An 8000-nucleotide genomic window follows, 5' to 3' on the forward strand; every position below is an offset into this window, starting at 1 on the left:
AGCCCCCCCACCTCTGCTATCCTGCTCTTGCCCCCCTCCTGCCATCCTGTCCTCACCCCCCTTCAGCTGTTTCTTGGTTACCATGGAGACTTCTACCATCATCACTTCAATCAGGTCCTTCCTGTCTGTCTTGGGGTCTCAGGTTTTAAGGCTGAACCATTACAATATGATTCTTCTGGCACTTCCCGTAATGACATGTACTCACCTGACAATACATCGTGTCTTCATCTCCACTTCCAAACAAACATAACGCGTTATCTCCAGTGCATTTTACAGTAACTTAGTACAGGGAGAAATGCAATGAAAATGTCACACAAAATCCATTTGCATAAAGTCCAAAAATAGCAAAACAAAACAGCCTTCCGAAGGCAGCACCGTGGGGGGGGGGCAGAGAGGCTTCTGGGATCCCCCGTGTTCCGGTTTTGATCTGGACTCTGATGACAAAGGTGTGCTCAGTTGGTGGAAATCCACCAAGCTGACCCGTTCAGTGCACTTTCCTGTATGTACGTTACATTCCACAAAGAGCGAAAGTTGAACAAGATATTAACGGGAAGCGGGGCTGGGTTACAAGGCAGGAAGGTGTGTGGCTGTCAGCATGTGGTGTGTCTCGGCCTCCAGGTGCTTCTGGGGGCTCGCAGAGTGGGGACGGTGCCCGGCTGTGGGTCCCCTGCCCTTGTCAGAAAGCCTCCGTTGCATAAAACCCAGACCCCCGCACGGTCGTGGGCGCTGTGGCCGCCCTGCCACCTGCTTGGGGCAGCAGCGCTCGGGGCCCAGACAGTGGGCAAGCTGTCCCTTTGACACGGTTTTCTGGAGCACTCTGACAAGTGTGTCAGGCAGGAGGGCGCATGCAAAGCTCCCAGCATCGCATGGTGCTGGAACAATGTCCTGTCCAGGCAGCGGCTGCATTTTTCAGGTTCATGTTTCTTTAACTCTGAAGCCCGGCAACACCGGCAGTGTTTTCAGCAAAAAGGCGTCTTAGCGACCAGGACTCTGTGAGGGGCTTGGGAGGCGTTGAGCGGGCGGGCTAGGTGTGGCGGCACTCACGCACGGGATGGCGTGACACCCAGGGACTGCGCTGCGCCGAGCAGGTGCCAGTACCGCAGAGGAAGCAAACCCGCGAGTGCCCGGGTGGTCTGACGGGAGGCTAATGTTGCCACATTTCCGCTCGGCTGGGGTGTTTTAAAGCGTAGCGCCAGAGCCGGCCGATGAGAAAGCCGATCAGTGAATCAGTGCTCCGAGTCTCCCCACTTACGTGTTCAAGCTGAATGCTGTGTTCACAATATCTAAGTGTGGGCTGCAGGGTCTGTTTCTGCCGTGCTTTGGGGCTGATCTAAGCTGCGGCCGGTCTATGCACGCCTGTCGTTCCTTCCGGAACGGCGTCAGGGCCTGTGGCCTGTTGGGGTCATTCCCTTTCAATCATCCTTTGTCACGGGGCCTCCGGCACGGGTGTCGCTAACCGGCCCCTGGGAACGCACACTCGCAGGGACACAGGGCTGCTGCACGAAGATTCTGGAGCCGCAAATGAAGCAGATGGGGCAGCAGGTGCGTGAAGCTCCTCCCCCCCCCCAGAGCGAGCCAGTGGCGCATCTCCACCCTGATGTCCGTGTTTTACTGCCGTTCCTTTTATGACAAGTACCTACAGTAGTTCCCGATAAGAGCTTAAAATCCAAAGTCCACCTCACTTTCAACATCTTGGGATTTCAAAAGGTCAGTGCTGTTGAGGTCTGGTTCAAACTCTGAAAGTAGGGTTTGGTGCTGCTGTCACCATCACGGTTCTGGGGGCTTCCCTGGGAACAAGCAGCAGAACGGACCCTCCCCCCAGATTCACTCCTTCACCTCCGTCCACCTCCGACAACTCCCGGATGTACACACTGGTCCAGGATCCTTGACGGCACTCTCAAGGAGGCGCTCCCTGTCATTCTCCATCACGGCACCCTTTCACCTTCCCCACTGCACGTAGTAGGACGTGCCATTTCACATTTATCTGGGATCTTCATCTCCCTCATCAACATGGACATGCCAGGAGGCAGGAATTGGGTTTCCTTATTGGGAAAAATCACGTGCACTGCCCAATGCAGGTGCCGCTCGCCAACACCTGCTGGTGAGTGCGCCGTAGTTACAAATTTGTGCAGGGAAAGCAAAACCCGTGTGCACCCTTCTGCAGCCCAGGACCTGGAGCAAAACCATTCTGCTGAGCCCTCGGCCAGCACAACCTCTGCGGGAGTCCACACTCAGGGCTCCTACCAGGCCTGCCGGTGCAGAGCCTGCCCCACCCCTGCCCCGTAACCTGGAGGATGCTGTCATGCGTGTGGGGGCCTGCCCTCATCCCCGGCCACATGGGAAGGCGGCCCGTGGGAATAGCTGTCACGGAGCCGCCCTGTGACAGGGAAGGGGCCGAGACCCCACAGGTTCAAGTGCCTGAGGTCCTTCGGGGCAGGCCCCTTGCAGCCGTAGCGTTTCCTGCCACACTCGGCAAATGGTGTTTATGCCCGTGTTCACTCATGCAGTCACTGCGTTCATTGTAACCGTAGCCCTGAACAGGCAGACAATTGCTCAGGATTGGATGCCAGTGTAAGGATTCTCAGAGTCAGGCAGACAGATGATGGGCGGATGGATAGATGACAGACAGACAGATGAGAGACACAGATTGAGAGGCGGTGCCTGGCTCTGAGGGACATGTATCATCATCATGGAGACAAGTCAGAGACTTGAGCGCGGGGAGGGCGTTTGGTGGTGTGTGTATGTTCATGCGTCTGTATGTTCTTGCGGAGGAGAGAGGAAGGGAGAGGAGGGAGGAGAGCAGAGGCTCACCCGTCCTTCTCTCAAACAGGCAGTCACTTGGAGAGCTGCAGCGGACACTTCCCCCCGCTTTCCCCAGGCCCAGAGCGAAATGGGAAGGCCCAGATCCAGGAATGGTGGATTGGGGGACAGACTGCTCCCGCGCGGCCCTCCCCAGCTTCAAGTCCCTTCTCCGGGCCATCTCCGGTCTCCAGCTGTAGCCCTGCACACATCCCACCACAGGGCTGCCTGCATTTCTCCATTTTTCTGTGCCCGGGCTGTTCAGACGCTGGGGGAGCTCACTGCACAAGCGCAGAGACAACCCAGAAGGACGGGGCGTGGGGAGGGAGCAGCTGGGCTCTGCCCCAGGCACCCAGGGCTTGCAGCAGTGACCTCAGTTAGGCTTGGTTGCCATCCTTGGTCCTCTCCCCTGCCCTGTTTCCCACTCCCGCTCCCCGGGTCACCGCTCCAATTGACCTTTCAGAAGGACCGGGACAAGACCCCGCTTAACCCTAGTCCTCAGAACCACCAGGCCCACACTTCCTTATCTACCATATTTGATGATCCCAATAGTGCTTCTTGTTGGAGGCCTGAACTCCCTCCCTGAGAGCGTCATGCGCCCGTTTGAGGTCAAAAAGGAGTACTCAGGACAAAGACGGCCCAAGTCTGCCGCTGGTGCTCAGAAACCGCACAGCTACTCCAGCCAGAGGTCAGCCATGCAGCCTGCGGGAGCTGAGCCTGGAGGCAGGCGGGGATGGGTCTCTGCACACCAGGCGTCCATCTGAGCAGGGGGGGCCGCCTGTGGTCTTCCCAGGGCAAAGGCAGCAGCCAAGCCAGCCTGGCCCAGCTCCTGAGGCCCGACGCAGCAGGGCATTCAGAACCAAGCCCGGGGGTCAGAGCCCCATCTGGCACTCCTGGCTGGCTGCTCTGTGGGCGTGCGCCCGCCTGGCAAGCCGGAGCTGGTCCAGGTCTGCATGCAGCCTAGCCCCGTGCGGGCGACTGGCAGATGGAGGTCAGCTGGCACCGGTCAGCAGCACGATGGAAGGATGCGGGCACTTCCAGGCACTGAGGCCTGGTGGCCGGGAGCGCCATCCCGCATGGGCATACAACACTTGAGCATTCCAGGCTGGGGCAGGAATGAGCCCCCACAGAAGGCAGGAGAGACACGTGGCCGGGAGCAGCCTCAGCCGGGCAGCTGCAGGTGCGTCTGCTGGGATGGCTCCTGTTCTCTGAGGCCCTTCCATCTTCTGACTTCTCATCCCCTCCGCGTCATTCCTGCTGCCTCCCCCACCCCCCAGGGCCAAGGATGCTGCTGCTGAAGAGACCCGCTGGCCACCATCAGGGAGGCTTCTGGCAGGAGCTGGCGAACAGTCCGCGGTGAGGTCGGCAGACGCGGGTCCACAGTCAGCAGGCGGGGCCCCAGGTTCGGGAATCCAGAGAGAACAGTCCTACAGCGAGCATGTACGTTGCAGGTCAGCGCGTGTCGGGTTATCGAGGGAACAGAAGACGCGTTCTATAGCAGGCCCGCTGTTCCGCTGCCTGAGGAAGACAGTGACAAAGGCGAAGATGGTTAATTCGTCCATTCTGGAAGATTCCAGGAACTCCTGAGGAACGCAGACCCCGGTTGACTGAAGCTCCAGAGGCAGCTCTTCGGTCTCCAGAGACCGCGATATGTTGGGGACAATCCCATGGGACGGTGTTCAGGGTTGGCTTGAGTGCGAAGGAACGATTCGGACCCACACAGGTCAGCCTGCACCACTCCCAGCGGCTCAGGACACTTGGCTTGTCCAAAGAAGCTGAGGTGAAGTGAGCTGCTGTGCTTTTTCAGTGGAATTACCCCAACTGTCCTTGCTACTTCGGCAGGGGAAGGGGGATGGGGGGCAGACATGGTCTCCAAGGTCTTCTAAGCTGTGCTGCTCTGTGACACTGAACTTGGTAAAGAGATTCTAGAATGTTCCTCAATGACAAGCCATAACGTGCTTGCAGTCCTATCAACTAGAAACAACCCTGCCTCACTGTCACGGCATTCACACGCTGCTCACGCGTGGCCTCAGTTTTAGGCGCAGAGCATGTGGGACCAGGTCCCAGTGCCGGCTGAGAGCCTCGCAGGCCCCGGCCAGCTGCGCCAGCGTCCATGGTAATGTGGACACAGCGACAGAGCCTCAGCCTGGCATTGAAGGTCGTGAGAAACAGAAAGGTGCTTTGTAAAGTGCCAAGTGCTGAATGCTGGGTCCTTCCCCCTCTCCGCAGAAAGTGACAGGAGAACGTGGGATTGACTAACAAGCAAAAAGATCATATGAATTAGTAAAAAGGGGACACTATCTGAGAGTCAACGAAATGTCCAAGGTTAAGGGATTTTTAACAAGCACGTGAAGTAGGACTCAAATCTCGAGTTCGTGGCTCCGGTAGGAACGAGTTTATTTACGTCGTTCTGAGCGAGCAGCTGCGGGTGCACAATTGTTTCATCTTTACTCTTCATGTGACCGAACCAGTCAGCACGTGGGTTTGCTTGGTGACTAGGCTTTCTCCATCTTGGGAGTGTGCCACCTGAACCCCTGCTCCGGGCCCTAATGGTGACCTTTGCTCTTAAGAAACTTCCTTGTAGGGCGGGCCTGAGAGTGTCCTACCCGTTCAGAAGGGAACCGCGAGGATGGCGGAGTCTCGGTGGGCGCGGGCCTGCACTTCCTGACACCTGCCAGCGGCTCAGCGAAGCCGACCAGGTGTGGTTTCTACAGCTGGCCGCTGGCCCGGCGGCCTCCGACCAGGAAAGGGTCGCCCGTGTTCGTGCTCAGAGCCTTGCTGACGTGGCCAGGTGTCTTCCTCGGCTGGCTCGTGGAAGGGTTCTCAGCCCTCCGGGGAGCAGTGAAACAGGGAGGACAGGCAATGTGCTGCAGGCCAGGAAGCATGTGGTAGCCCAAACTAGGCCAGCCCAGCCCCGCGCAACTCGATCAACTCAGTCCTGCGGGTATTAATCAGACAGCCGAGGTGTGCTTAGCACTGCGCGAGGGGCCGTGAGGACTGAGCAAAGGAGGTGTGGGCACGGGCCTTGAAACATGGAACTTACTGACCAGAAAATAAGCCTGCCAGAAATGGGAGCCAGAAACATCAGAGCAGAGGGGACAGCGAGGGGACAGCCAGACATCAGCCCCTGGGGAAGGCAGGGCTTCCGTCCCTGCTGGAAGCCCCTGGTGTCTGGTTCCACACTCGGACCTCCTGGCTCCCGGAGGCAGAACTACCAAGATCGCCTACGTTTGCCGCTAGCACAGTGGCCTGCGTTATTCATAGTCACGAACCGAACCAAGAGGGAAGTTCTTCAAGTTGGCCGTCGTTGTATCAACCTGGCTTCCTAGCTGAAAACAGTGAATATTCTAGTCCATTCCAAAACAGAAACAGTTTTTTAAAAAGGTGGTTGGGTAGCCCAGGGAACCCCGGCCAGGGGCGCAGGCAGAGGGCGGCTTCTGGATGAGGGCCCTGCGCCCCGCAGCGCCCAGGCTCCCACCCTTGCTGCCCCCCACGAGCACCGAGACAGGACCTCTGCAAAGATGTCATTCCTTTCACGCTGTCCTGGCACTGTACTGGTTGACAGTAATGGAGAGTGAACTGTTTCATACAATTAATTTTTCTAAATAGTAATCCTCACTTCAAGGCCGACATTTGTAAAACCACTTGGGATGGTTTGTAATACGTGAAACTTTCTTTTTTTACATTCTTGAACAGATGACAGTCTAACCTTCCTCTGATGTGTGTGATTCAGCGCCTTTGTGAAGAAAGGAAGTTTGGGGGCCATCGTATCACCTCGAGCCACTGACCTGAGAGGGGCTCCAGGCTCCCGTGGCTGAAGTCCTTTGTGGTTTCGGCTTTCTGGAGTCTTGGCTTCTTCCTCCTCACACTTCTTGCTGTATTTTCCTTTAATAGATTTCAAATCTTATCTTGTGGACTATGAAACATGCCGGGTAAGTAATGAGAGAAAGTGAAAACAACTTCAGGACCAGGAGAGAGCCCGGGGAAGGGCAGACTGGGAACATCAGGGCTGCAGCTCCTGTGCTGTCCCATCCACTGCCCCCCCACCGGCTCTGCACCCCGACCCACCTGCTCCGCACCCCCACCCCCAGGCTCCACACTGAGGCTTCAGGCTCTGCACCGGGCTCTAGGCGGCCACGGCGAAGAGGGGAAGCAGAGCAGCACCCTGGTACATCCAGCCTCCTCACCTTGGCCCTCCTCTCCCCTGCCCGGGCTCCGTCCCCAACACCAGCGTGATTCATCCATCCCTGCACCCCACGTTCCCCGCTCCGCTGCCTTCACCAGCAAACCTCCAGAGACGTGACACTTCCTGTTTCTATTTCTTCCCTTTCATTCAGACTTCGGACAGCTGACATGGGCCTCCCGGTCCCCCCAGTAGACCCTTGCTTCCTGACTGATGAGTGCAGCCAATAGCACAGCCTGGCCTCCCCGAGTGACCCCACCCACCCCAGCCTCCTCCCTCTCATCCCTGGAAGCTGTGCTGTCTGGACCGTGTTCTCCCTCTCTGCCACTGTCACCCTCCTCTGTGGGCTTCTCTTCTCCCACCTGCCTCTTAGATGTGGGCCCCAGGGATCACACCCTCTCCTCTCACCTTCACACCCACGGGTAACGCTGTAATGCAGGGTGGCCCTGGCCTGCGGAGGGTCGTGCCTTTATCCACCTCTTGTGCACCTTGACTTCTCTCTCTGCAAACCCGATTCTGGAGCTTACGAGACCAGAGACGGCCTCGGCGGGGATGAATGCCCAAGGCTACAGGGCTGGGAAGGGCATTGGAAGAGCCTGCAGATGGAGGGAAAAGCGTGGGGGAAGTGAGGGAGGCAGGCGGGGAGGGGCTTGCAGAGGCTCTGGGGGGTATTGGGGGTCTCTCATCACTCAAGAAGGGCAAGGAAAGAATTGCAGCTTCTGGAGTTTCTCCTCGGGCCTGGGACTGAGCCACAGGGTCACCCACGTTCCTGCACTGTGGTATCATTCTCTGCTTGCCTGATATCGCTGATGGGAGTGGTGGCCGGCTCACGTCGGCCAGGCCTGCCTCCGCTTTGCTGTCTGTGTGAACGGCATTCCCCCCTCTTCAGAGCCAGAGCGGGAGACTTCTTCCTGCTCCGAACCACTGCGGTTCCCGCTGGAAAAGGAGGCAGACGCAGGAGTTGAACCTAGGAGTCCTACGGAGGGACCGTCTCCACGGGTGTGGGCAGGGTTCGAGA

At 57.9% G+C, this 8000-nt stretch overlaps 1 long non-coding RNA gene across 1 annotated transcript in view; it reads right to left on the reverse strand.

The window, feature by feature from the left end:
* LOC117804044 overlaps positions 1-7758 on the reverse strand; it is an 11567-nt gene extending 3809 nt beyond the window's left edge. Inside the window, exons 1-2 of the long non-coding RNA XR_004628230.1 lie at positions 7391-7758; positions 206-6715 (exon numbers count right to left, since the gene is read on the reverse strand). This is a non-coding gene — a long non-coding RNA (uncharacterized LOC117804044). The remainder of the gene's footprint in view (positions 1-205; positions 6716-7390) is intronic.
* Between the last annotated feature and the right edge of the window lie 242 nt (positions 7759-8000).

Source organism: Ailuropoda melanoleuca, chromosome 10 (assembly GCF_002007445.2).
Source record: "Ailuropoda melanoleuca isolate Jingjing chromosome 10, ASM200744v2, whole genome shotgun sequence".
Classification (NCBI taxonomy): Eukaryota; Metazoa; Chordata; class Mammalia; order Carnivora; family Ursidae; genus Ailuropoda; species Ailuropoda melanoleuca.